The sequence below is a fragment of the Macrotis lagotis genome, chromosome 8 (genome assembly GCF_037893015.1).
Source record: "Macrotis lagotis isolate mMagLag1 chromosome 8, bilby.v1.9.chrom.fasta, whole genome shotgun sequence".
Taxonomy (NCBI): domain Eukaryota; kingdom Metazoa; phylum Chordata; class Mammalia; order Peramelemorphia; family Peramelidae; genus Macrotis; species Macrotis lagotis.
The window spans coordinates 159,736,698-159,750,329 of NC_133665.1; positions in this window are offsets into that span (position 1 = coordinate 159,736,698).

Consider the following 13,632-nt stretch of genomic DNA (forward strand, 5'->3'; position numbering starts at 1 on the left):
AGACCCTATCCATTCCAATGAAGTTGACTTGATGACTGGCCACTGTCCATGATAATCCATTTCCCGATTGGGGAATGTGTGTCTTTGGTATGCGTGATACACCCTTACTGCCTCTTAACACCTCTATTTTTTTCTCAAAGAAAAAGCCAGGTGCCATCCCATTTGTGAGACCTTTTCTGGTTCCCTAGTACTCTATTTTTGAAGTTCCTTTGTCTTTCTATATATTCTTCACTATCTCGATACAGTTTATATCCCCCTTCACCTTCTTTGACCTCAGAATGTAAGCTTCTTGAGAGTAGAGAACTTTCATTGGTGTGTTCATAATCCCATAATGCCTTTTATGTAGGAGTCACTTAAATGTTAACTAAATTACTAAATTAAAATGAAAGACTGGAACCCAAGATCCAGTTTTTGCTAGAACATTTTCCCCCTGCTTGTAATCTCTTTGGCAAGAGGGAACATTAACCACCCAAGTGGATGGCACCAAGGGCAATATTTCTCCTTTCCTCTTTCATCATACCTACAGAGAAAATCTTGGCCACTTGACTCTAGATTGAGTGTTTGGGGCTAATGGCTTGGCTTCAATGAGAGTGGAAGGGAAACAAGCTGAGGCCCAGATGGCCTTTCAGGATGACCATCAGGGGACCCAAATTTGCCTACAGTGACATGTGCAAAGTATCTCATGCCCAGGTTGGGAAGAGCCCAGCCATCTCCATAGACCATATGGGTGAAACCTAAACAGGTGGCAAGCCTAGTGTGGTCTGGATAGATTTTTAGAGTAATTATAGACTGTCTGTCTTTTCCTCTGGAAAAGAGGTTTGCTTTCTTGGAGTGTTTTCCCAGTTAGTCTTCTAGTTAAATAGGAAATTCAAAAACATATGATTTTTTGAGCATGATTCATATTTGGCAAAAGTTGATCTGTATTTGTGGTTGGGTAAATTTTTTTCCCCAGTTAATGGTTGAGTAAAGCACGAGATTATAAAAGGTCTATCTCCTCAGGGTGTTAGCCCTGAAAAACTGGACCAGATCATTGGTTCCAACTAATAAGTTCAAACATTTGTGATCAACTGGTTGGTTGTTGAGGGCTAGAGAGAAGTGCTAGCCATGTGAGAAACACACAAATTGATTTTCCTTGCTGCCAGCCTTGCCATGATCCAAGGGTCGTCAACAAACCCTTTATGGGTGTCTTTTGTAGACTGAGCACTATTCAGAGGATGGACAGGGTTAGAATTCAAAAGAGAAAACAATAACCCTTCTTTTTTTCGTATCTTACCAGCCATTTGGTGAGAGAAGACAAGAAAAGACACCATCAGTCACTCTACTCTGCATCTGTAGTCCTTCCTGGTTTCAACTCCAAAGATGCCCTCACTTCAGGTACCCCCTGGCGTGCCCCCCTCCATCCCTTCCTTTGGGGTCTTGTCTTCCTCCTTTAGATTGCAAGCTCTTTGAGGACTGTTTTCTTATTTCTTAGCACAGTGTCTAGCACAATATTTATTGACTTGAATTCATCGAATCAATTAGTTCACAAGCATCTGTTGGCACTTACCAAGTGGTAAGTAAACAAATTCACAAGGACAGTCTTTGCCCTCAAGAAGCCTCTATTTCAGAGAAAGAAATGTGAATATATATGCAATGACTACAACAATGTAAATTTTGTTAACATTTATTTATTTATTTTTCCAACTACATGCAATGGTAGTTTTCAGCATTTATTTTTGCAAGGTTTTGAGTTGTACATTTTGCTCCCTCCCTTCCCTTCTCCCTTAACAAAAAGCAATCTAATATAAGCTATACATGTTTAACCATGCTAAACATAGATCCATATTGATCATGTTGGAAAAAAAAGAATCAAATCCAAATGGGGAAAAACATTTGAGAGAAAATAAAGACATACTACATAAGACAACTTTTAAAAATTGAAGATACTAAACTTTGGTCTGCATTTAAGTTCCACTGTCCCTTCTCTGAATATGGATGATACTTTCCATTATAAGTCATTTAGAATTGTCTTTGATTATTATACTGTTGAAATGCACACAGCCATCTTATAGTACAACAATGTGAATTAAAAAAAACACTAAAAAGCATTTGGTTAATTATCTTAGATTAGTTACTATGACCAATCTTGGTCATATAGCACAGATGATGAAATACATGACCCTCTTCTAGGCAGGTAAGTTGAGGGTCTATGGAAGCAGCATTTTTGCATACATTATATATTTGGTTATTCAGATGTTTTCATTCCTTTCAGTTAGGGAAGGGAGAACATTGGTTGCCTTTCTTTAAACCCCCAGCTTTAGCATTGAGCCTACCATGTTTTTTGTTGTTGTTCAGTCATTTTCATTAATGTCCAGCTCTTTGTGACCTCATTTTGGATTTTCTTGGTAGAGGTACTGAAGTGGTTTGCCATTTCCTTCACAGCTCATCTTACAGAAGAAAAAACTGAGGCACACAGGGCTACGTGACTTGCCTAGGGTCTCATAGCTAGTAAATGTCTGAAGTCAGCTTTGAACTCAGGTCTTCCAGACTCCAAGCCCAGCATTCTATTTACTGCACTATGATTATCTGTTTAGGTGCATGTACTAATCACTAAGGAGGCAGCCAGGTGGTGCAGTGGATAGAGCACCTGGAATCAGGAGGACCTGAGTTCAAGCCTGGTCTCAAACACTTGACTCTTACTAGTCATGTGACCTTGGGCAAGTCACTTAACTGATTACCTGGCATCCAGGACCATCTCCAGTTGTCCTGATCCATACCTGGCCACTGGACCCAGATGACTCTGAAGGAGACAGTGAGGCTGGTAACGTAGCACAGCCCCCCTCACTCAAATCCAATTCATGTGCTTGTCACGGCACCCTGATGTCAGGGTCTTCTTTGAGAATGAAAGAGAGACATCATCAAGACTGAGGCTTACCTGTTGCATCTTGTATGGACAACAAAAGACAAAAACCTCCTCACTAAGCACTTGTTGATTGACTGAAAAGCTATCTTTGTCAATTATTTTTGCTTAGCTGTTTGTGGGGGAGGGATGTATGTATCAGGAAATGAGGTAAGGCAAAAATAAAAATTTTTTTTGAAAGGAGGGCTATATATTCCCTTCCCTATAATTTCCTACCCATAAAAAAAAGAAAGACATTTAAGAGATTTTTCAAGCTTTCCTAGCTTCTTAGGATACTACTCAGCTGCTTCTGAGACCAGCCTGGGTTCCAGGATTTATAGACTCTAATCTGAACTCCACCCCTTGGAGTCCAGGCCACACAAAATGTTAAGGTCTTATCAGTCAATATTTACCTTTATAGGAGGTGGACAGCCTTGGGAACTGGCTTTAGAGGGTTCTGGTTTGGTTTTCTTTTTTGTTTGTTTGTTATTTTTACAAGTAAGGAGAGCTGGGAGTTGCCTTTGTCTGGATGAAAAGGTGTGGCCATAATATCCCAGCTCCTTTTCATTCTAGGATGGCTCCCTGCTAAGGGTGGCGATTTGCTAGTCCTTCTGTCTGGACAGCAATCTTCCTCCCCCTACCCAAGCTTCATTCCTAATTCATTGAAATAAAATGATATTTTTTCCTCTCTTCTGGACTCTCCTATGATTTTCTGGATCCAAATGACACAAGAAGAGAAAGTGAGGCTGATGACATTACTTAGTCTCCCCCCCCCACTTAAATCCAATTCATGTGCATGTCATGGCATCACCTTCCTGATGTCATAGTCTTCTTGGAGAATGAAAGGCCACCTCCGAAAATGGAATATCAAGCATTTCAGAAGAATATTTTACTTAGGGTTGTTGAAGGGTTGCAGAATAGAGTCTGAATAGTCTTGCCTCAGGTGCTTACTAATTGTGTGACCTTGGGCAAGTAACTTAACTTTGAGATGTCTCAGTTTCCTCAGTTGTTCAAATAGTACCTACCTCACAGAGTTTTGAGGATTAAGTAAGATATTTGTAGAACACAATACTATTTGGTACAGTGGTAAACAATGAATTGTCCCTTTCTTTCTAATATTATTGTCATCATCATCATCATTTATTGATCAAGGATTTTTCTGTAAGAGAATAAGGAGCCTGAGTTTATGGGAGGCATCCCCTTTCTCCTCTATTTTTTACTATTTCCAATTTGAATGTATTTTGATTATGTTTTCTGGTTGGTGGGGACCTGTCCTCCAAGAATCTATTCTGGGATCTTTTCTTTCTTTCTATATGGAGATTTCTTGGCTTTTGGTTTGTGCCTTGATCCCTCTGACAGCCTGGGAGAAGCCTAAGAACCCTTTCTCAGAGGAGTTTTTAAATGAATAAAATGAAATAGGAATAGACAGGAAACCAAATGTCAGAGAAAATAAGACTGACTTTTTTTTTCTCCCATCTGGTTCCAAGAAATCCTGCAAACTGATTACTCAGATGTATCTTACTTGGTGACTCCATCAGTTCCTAAGGACTCAATGTTCATCTCCATATTAGTTCTAATATCCAACTCTAGTCTCCCTCCTAAAGTCCAATTAAGCATCACCAACTGCCTTTGGGGCTATTAACAGAGAAGACCAGGTATGTTACATTTCACTTCTCTCCAAGGGGATTCTTAAATCTACCCTTAAGAGGGATTTAGGAGGGATTAGTCTCTGCTACTGACTCAATTCCTTACCAAATGTATGAACCAATTTTAAAAGTACACTGTACCCCAGATCCATTTAATTATTTAACTGATTAGATTTTATAAGGGATTATTTACTTCAAAGACATGGCAAGAATATACAAATGCCCCCCCCCAAGAGGGGGGCATAGTGCTCCCTCATAAATTTTCTTCTGTAGAGAGGAGGAAAAGGTTCACCATTTAACTCAGTCCCACCAAGTTCTAAGTCCCAAGCCTCCTTCCTGCCTTGATTCCCCACACCCTGGCTTATCAAAGCTATCCTGCTGGGTTGGTGGCAAGATCCAACTTGAAATCTTGCCTCCAAAGCTGGTATGCCTTGAGCTTCCCAAGTTTAGGATTCCACAACCTGTTGCCTAGAACTGAGGACAAACAAAACAGACCAAAATGCCTATTTTTTGGGGGCAGAGGAGCAGGGGTAGTAGTCCTTCCACCTACACTCAGTTTAGTTCATGGATGAATAGGGCCTTCAACTGTTGTATATAGCTGGAAAGAGACACTGACCTAAATTGTTCATTTTAAAGGTACATCCTAATCCAGCTATTCCACAAGGAATGTCTTCCTCCAGAAGCAGGTCTCTGCTGTTTACCACTTGGGTACCTCCATGTACAAACTGGACATTTCAAATTAAACATCCTATAAGCATTTCTCATCATCTCAGGCCTGGACTATTGCAATAGCTTTCTGGTTGGTCTCTCTGCCTCAAGTTTCACTTGACTGCCACACAGAGTGATTTCCCTAAAGTTTGGGTCTGGCTAGGTCACTTCCCTACTCAAATATAAATGTTCTGTTGGTCATTGAAAGCCCTTCCCAACCTGATCCCTTCCTACTGTAAGCCAGTGCTCAATCCTTCATATCTGCATAAGAATTGGTCACTTAAAGCTCTGAACCTGAGTGAGGGGCAGATTTGGTGGGGTTGGTAAGACCTTAGGAGAAAAGAGTCATTTTTTGTCTTCTACATTCTTCAAGAGAGAGAGAGAAGAAATGATTCCAGGGATCAGGGAGAGGTCCTGGAGGGAGAGAAAGACTTTGGATTTTGGGGGGGGCCAAGGCAGTGGGGTTAATGACTTGCCCAAGGTCACAAAACTAGGTAATTATTAAATGTCTGAGGTCAGATTTGAACTCCTCCTGACTCTAGAGTTGGTGCTCTAACCATCACACCACCTAGCTACTCCAAGAGAAAGACTTTGGGAAGAAATCAGCATAGAGATTAGGCAGGATCATTAGTATGTCCTTTTTTCTCTCCCATTAGGAATCTCTTCCCAAGGACAGTCTGGAACCATGTTACCCTCTCTCAAAGAGGAACCAAAAGGTAGAAGGACAATTCTCTCTTGAGATCTGGCCAACTCTACCCCTTAGGTAGACAAAGAGCTTTAAGCAATCATTGTCTCCACCAATGAAGAATGTCTTGTACGATGCCTAGGTCTTATGTTTTCTTACATTTTACTCCCCTCTATATCCTTGGTAATCTAGCTATAGTTAGACAATATACCCATCTCCCAACTCAGTCTTGGCCCAAACTGTTACCCATACCTAGAATAGTTTTCCTCTTCCCCTTTCCCTTTTAACTATCTTGTTTCATCAAAAAAACCAAACCAGGGGCAGTGAGTGGCACAATGGATAGAGCATTGGCTCTGGAGTCAGGAGTACCTGAGTTCAAATGTGACCTCAGACATTTCATGATTACCTAGCTGTGTGGCCTTGGGCAAGTCACTTAACCTCATTGTCTTAAAATAAATAAAAAAAAACTCAACCCAAATCTACATCCTAAAAAAGGGTTTTCCTAGTCCTTCTGTTCTTACCTTCCATTTACATGGTATATTATTTTTTGTATATTCCTAGTTATTTGCCTTTGTCTCCCTCATTAGGATATAACCTCCTTGAAGTTAGGGACTGTTTTATTTTGTTTTTATTTTTTGTTTATTCTATTCCTAAACTGAGCTCCTGAGTCATGGTTCCAAACAGATGATGACTCAAAGTATCTTTTGAATCTGGAATATTTTTCATTTATGGGGGGGAAGTTACATATTAATTAGTTAATTAATTAATTAATGGAATTTTCACTTAAAGAACTGGATTAGGAGTTAGGGAAACTGAATTTCATTCACAACTTTGCTACCCTCTCACTATGTGATTTTGAGTAAGCCACTATTCTCCAAATCTGTTTCCTCATTTGTGAAATAAGAGGGTAGGCCTAGAAGGTTTCCGGGAAAGGGGAACTCAAACTGATGTTCTATGATGTTCCATTAGTTCGGAAGCTAACCTGGAGATTCCCAAAGCAGGCCTAATAGTAGAGATCCTCCCACTTGCCTGGGACTCAAGCTGAGAGATAGCAGCAGTCTAGTCTTTGGAAACAATTCAAAGGCATTGGAAGAGCCCAGTGAAGGAGGATCTCTTAAATGCCTCAATAAATATCACTGTGGGAGGGAGAAAGAAAAAGGGGCATGGGTTTTAAGTGTTGAGAAGAGAGAATAAACCCTACATTTCCTTGAGGACTTCCCATTGACTGATCTTCCCAGCAGCTTAAACCCAAGCTCGGCTGGGAGTTCTTTTTTGTCCCTTTTCCATCTAAAGACTTAATTTGACCGTACTGATTTATACCAGAAATAAAAGAATTAAGAAGAAAAGAGAAAACACTCTGGGAACATGAAATAAATCAAGGTCCTTCCCCAGAGCAGAACACAGTTAGGGAACTGAAACCACAGTTCTGATGCTTCTTTGAACAAATTAAGAGTACTGGAATAGTAGATAAAAGAACAGAAAAGAGGAAAACCAACTTAGAACTCTGCAAAGGAGAAGTACTCTTATCATCTGAGGAAGGAGCACATTGTCCTCCCATGCAACTGCAGCAACATGAAGAAAACCTTCCGGGATCCACGCCAGGAAGATGCGAACCATTCCCCTCATCCTCTGGGAGGATGGAAAATAGAGAAAGAAGCCCGAAAGGGACCCAGGACCCAGGAAGGTGATTTGAGTCTCCCCGGGAACTCTGTATTTTTACCCTAAGAACATTAGTTGACTTCCCAGAGCCAGTTCCACTCAGCCTGCTGACTCAACAGGATGTCTTCCCCCAAACAGATCATGCTTTCTGAAGAGTGGGGACCAGAAGATGATGATGTCATCTCCAAGGGAAGAGCCACAGGCTTCCTCCAGGAGGACACAGGAAGCCAGCAGAGGGTCTCTGTGTGTGTGTGGGTGTTTACCCATTAGTTATATGTATGCATGTTCACATGGACTAACCTAAAAGTTCTAAAAAAAAATCTATTGTCTCCCAGGAGTCTCATGTCTTGAGAATTCCTTTGCAAGGGAGAGCTATTTACATCCAGAGGGAAGTAGGGAAAGGGGCCATGAGGCTGATCACAGTTTTTTTTCGAAGAGAGGAGGGTACCAGATTAAAATCATATTTATCTAAACCCCTAAACTCCCTTTAATATTGCTGGTCTAGGAATGATTTCTTTTCTTTTTTAGGTTTAGGTCTCTTTCCTGATTGCCTGTGATTCCTTGAAGAGGAAGGGGCACCCCAAGCTTATTTCTGAAAATTTAGCTCCTTCCCCCCAACATCAGGGTTCCACAAAAGGCTATCATGAATAATGAATAGCTAGTAAACCCTTTTATCCAAGCAGATAGCAAACTAGAGATCAGAGAAGTTATACAGATTAGGAAAAGGGAAACAATACAGAGAGGGAATGAACTTCATAATGAGAGTGAGTTATCTTATCTCCACCAAGGGGTAGGGGATGGGAGACACTGAAACAGAGATGGAGAATCAGAGAGAGGGAGGGAGGTAAAAAGGAAGGGAGAGTTAAAGACAAAGAAAGACACAGAGACACACAGAAAGACAGAGAAACAGAGACTGAGACATAGAGACAGACAGACATAGAGAGACATACAGAGACATAGGTGATGGTGAAGATACAGAGACACAGAGATTCACAGAGAGATAGACAGAGATGAAGATAAAGAGACACAGAGACAGAGTCAGACACAATGAGACAGAGAGAGACATACAGAGAGACAAAGAGATAGAGACAGAGACCACAAGAGATACACAGTCAGAGACAGAGACAAACCACCCACAGGTTGGTGGGAGAAGACAGAGAATTAGCTTATTTGAGGAGCTGCCTTTCGCCCTCATCCGCTCTAGGTCTCCTTTCCAAAGTCTATCCCCTACCTCCTCCACCCATCCTGGTCTGTCATTGGAGAGAGTTTGGAACTCTGTGGCTTCTTTCTTGAATCCAGAAGGAAGACTACTATCTCTCCTCTCTAATGTTCTCACTCCAACTCGCCCTCAAACAGGCGTGAAACATTGAGCCATCATCCTCTCTGTCAATGAGAGCTTCCTACAAATCCTCCAGGCTTGACCTTGTGTCCCACTAGAATGAAAATGGCCCTGTAATTCCAGAGGTAGTGCAGTTCTGCCCAGGTGGAGGCCAGGATGGAAGGACAGGGGTGGTGGGGGGTGGTGGTAGGCAGACAGATCATAAATATTTATGAAGGACCTGATAAGACATTGTGCTAAAAGTGGAGAATACAAAGAAAGGTAAAAGATAGTCCTTTCTCTCAAGGAGCTCATAATCAATGGGGAAGAAAACATGTAAATTCTTCATTCAAATAAGTCCCATACAGGATAAATAAGAGTTAATCATTTGAGAGAAGGAATGTAGGACTAAGGGGGACTGGAAAAGACCTTTTGCAGAAGTTGGGAATTTTGACCAAGGTGTGAAGAAAGTCTGGGAAGCCAGGAGATGAGTTGAGGAAAGAGGGCATGGAGAACCCAGGAAAACAAAAAAGTGTCTTGTTCAAGGGTCATCTAAGAGTCTCTGAAATATAGAGTACTCGAGTGTAGATGGGGTGAGAAGCCTGGAAAGGAGGAGGGAGTCAAGTTAGAAGGGCCTTCCCAAGCCAACCAGATTTTATATTTGAGCCTGGAGGCAATAGGGAGTGGATTGATTAGGGAGGTGACATGATCAAACCATATTTGACATCTGAGTGGAGGATGAACTGGAACTGGGAGGGACAAGGCAGGGAGCCGAGCCAGCAGACTATTGCAGCAGTCTAGATTTGAGTTGATAAGGACTTCTAACAAGGTGGTAGCCATGTCAAAGGAGAGAGAGGGTAAGGTTGAAATGAGCAATAAGAATCTAAAGTTTAGAATGACTCCTAGGTTGTGAGGCTGGGTCACTGGGAGGATGATGGTGCTATAGACGATTATAGGAAAATACAAAAGAAGGTAAGGTTCAGGGAGAAAGGGAGGGTGAGGGAAGCAGAATAAGAACTGATTGATATTTCTATCTATCTTTCTATCTATCTATCTATCTATCTATCTATCTATCTATCTATCTATCTAAAATTTCCCACTATGTATATCTCACTTGATCCCAATGACAACATTGTGAGGTAGATCCTATTATCCTCATTTTACAGTTGAGGAAACTGAGGCAAATAGAGGTTAGAGGAGTTTCCTAGCATTACACAGCTAGTAAGTGTCTGAGCCTGGATCGACCTCAGGTCTTCCTGATTTCAAGCCTAGTCTTTTATTCACTGTGCCACTAGCTATCTCTAAGATAAAAGTTCTTGTTTGGGCTTATTGAGTTTCAGATGATCACTGGAATTCCAGTTTAGCAGACAGTTAGAAAGAGATGAACACCTGGAAATTAGCAGAGAAGTTAGAACTGAATAAGTTGATTCAAGAATCATCAACATAGAGATGATCATTGAATCAATGGGAGATGATAATCATGCTTTCATTCTCAAAGACCATGATGACATCAGGGAGGTGATGGTATGCCTTGCGTGAGAACTGGTTTTGAATGAGGGGGTTCTATGTTAAGTCACCAACCTCACTTTTATCTACAGAGCCGTCTAGGGTCTGATGGCCAAATGTGGATCAGGATGACTGGAGATGGTCCTGCATGCAAGGCAGACATGGTTAAGTGACTTGCTCAAGGTCACCGAGCTAGTAAATGTAACTGTCTGAGACCAAATTTGACCTCACGTCCTCCTGATTTCGGGTCTGGTGGTCTATTCACTGAACCAAGTGAAATAGTATAGAGGCAGAAGACAGCCCCCTTGGACATAGTCACCATTAACAGGTGTGGCCTTGGTGAAGATGCAACAAAGGAACATAAGGAGAGGTCAGATAGGTAGGAAGAGGACTGAGAGAATAGACAATATTAAGGAGAAAAGGGTGATTGGCAATATCAAAGGCTACAAGAACTCTCAAGAAGAATGACAAAAGAGAAGAGGCCATTAGATTGGGCAATTGAGATTGGCATGAGATTATTGGCCACTTTGGAGAGAGCTGTTTTTAGTTGAATAGTGAAGTCAGAAGCTAAATTATAGAGAGATAAGAGAATGAGAGGGAAGGAAGTGGAGTTTTCAATTGTAGATGGTTATCTCAAGGAATTTGGCTGCAAAAAAAATAAAAGGGAGATGTGCAGGGATGGATGGATGGATCAAGTAAGAGTTTTTTGAGAATGGAAGAGACATAGGCAATGTCTGTAGGTCGTGGGGAAGTATTCAGTAAATAGGGAGAGACTGAAGATAAATGAGAAAATGGGGATGATAGAGAGACCAATCTGCTAGAAGAGACAGGATTCAGTGGGATCCATTGTGAATGTAGAAGGGTTTGCCCTGACAAGGAGAAGGGCTACTTCTTTCTGGAGGCAGGGGTGGAGGAGGAGCTAGTGGCAAAAGGCCCTTAGGAGTGATGTGAGATGAGGAAGAGGGGAGAAGAAGATGCTTCAGTAAATGGTCTCATTTTTTCAGTAAAACCTGAGTTGAAGTCTTAGCTGAGAGGCTGTGGGTGTGGGGTAATTATGAGAAGTTGGAGGAGAGATGAAAAGCTCTGGAAAAGAAGCTACAGTGAGTGGGACAGTGAATCAATTAGAGAGGTGTAAATAATACCCAGCTTGGATTTTGCAATAGAAATGTGGAGTGGATTCAGTCAGCACAGATTCACAATTTTCACTAGCTTTGTGCAGCAGGAGGTGAGTGGGAGTAAAGGTAGGAATTATGGGAGTGATCCTTGGCAGGTAAAAAACATTTGATAGGCCATGGGATTTTGGAAAGAAGAGGCTGATGTTGAGATGAACTGGTTCAGCAAGGAGAAAGGATGAGGAAGGGAGGAAAGTGTGGGTAGCCCGTGCAGGGGCAATAGCTTAGGAAACATCTAAAGCACCGAAGGGTTGGAGATCATGAGCAAAACAGAGTTTGAGGTTGCAAAGAGAGGGAGGGGTAGAATAGAGCTGAGCTGGTAAATGGTTAATGATTGGGTCTCTGAAAAAAATGTATACCTAACACACTTATATTTAACTGGCATTAGAACCACTTTCCTAAGGCTAGGAAAATCAACAAAACAATAAATCAAACCGTGATAGAGTATATTGGCTGATTCTACCACTGAAAATTTAACGATCAGCTAGGTCCCACTGGCTCTAGCACATCCTGGGTGAAATGAAAGCAGGCTGTGACCAGATAGGGGACAGGGGAATTTCAAAGTTCATGAATATACCAGTGAACACTTAGGGATGATGGCAAGATCAAAACTAAGACCATCCAGTGCATAGCAGGGAAACAATGTAAAGAGGGTCAGACCGCCTTGTCTGGGGGGCTGGGGGGAGGGAAGGGAGGGTGGAGGAAAAATTGCAAAATTCCAAATTGTATATAATTGGAAAAAAAGTAAAATAAAAACTAAGTCCATCTCTGTATTAGCTGAGGCAGAATAAAGAGTAGAACACGTGGAATGACTATATGGGGAACTTGAACGTTGGGATGTTTGAGAATCCTTAGTTTGAAGGCAGCAATTGGGGAGGAAAGATGATAAGCCAGACACTGAATGCATTGAGGAAAGAAGGGAAGGTCTGTAGATAACAGCTACCAGAATTTTAATTGGGTGGTAGATACAGCTTGAGGAAACCTCAAGGGGAGGAGATAGCCCTGAGTGATGGTGGTAGAAGACAAACCGATGAGTTGGAGTGGGGGGGGGGGGATAAAGGGAAGTCCAGCCAGTCCTGGAAAGAGTAGTTGGAGAGGCTGTAGTTGTATCCAGGAGGGAGTCAGGTCTCAGTAAGAGCCAGAAGATGGAAGCAGTAGGAACTGGGAAAAAAATGAAGCTAAAAGAAAATTTGTTACTCGTGGAACAAGCATTTCATAAAGCACAGTTGAAGGGGTGAGATGGATATGGGAATAAGGGGGGGATGGAGAAGGAGGTTTCAATAATAATAGCTGGGGATTCACAATCTCTGGAATGGGACGGTGTGGAAATTTGGTAATCATTAAGAAATGAATTCAGGTTGGTTCTCAACATCTCTAGGGGGTTGTTCTTTGAGGGGAATATTCTCCTGGTATTAGGCAGCTCTGCAAAAGGGACCAATTCAGGAAGCAGAGTTTATCTCTTTTCCCCAAAGGCAGATTAGGAGACCATTTGGGGGAACATGATGGAATCCTATTTCCTTTTGGCCAGGAAGGAACAAACCAGGCGGGAGCATAGGCAGAGGGATAGGAAGAAATGGCCCATTTTTCTGTCCCCTGAAGTCAGAAAGAGGTCAGACAAAGAGACCAGCATGTGAAGGAGTGCCGCCTTTTCTGCTCCCTGGAAGGGGAAGAGGTCAGCAAAGGACTGGCATGATAGAAAATGAGATAAAATGTGTCACCTCTGAAATGAAGCTCCTGTGTCAATGGCTATGGGGGCTTCTTTTCATTCTCCTTTCCTTAGCTTGTTTGAGAAGAGGGAAAAACAAAAGTCAAGGAAGCTTTATGTTAGTTTTATAACCTTTTACCTCTAAGGGATTGCCAGGATCACTATTCTCATGAATAGTGTATAAGAGGATATATGTTCCCTTCTCTTATCTCTCTCTCTGTGGCATGGAGTAGAGCAATGATTCCCACTTAGTGGGTGCAAGACCTCAGTTCAAGAGGTTCACACTAAAACTTTTTAAAGGTACCATAGGCAATAAATAATTGCTGAATTAAAAATATATTTTTTCTATGTGACA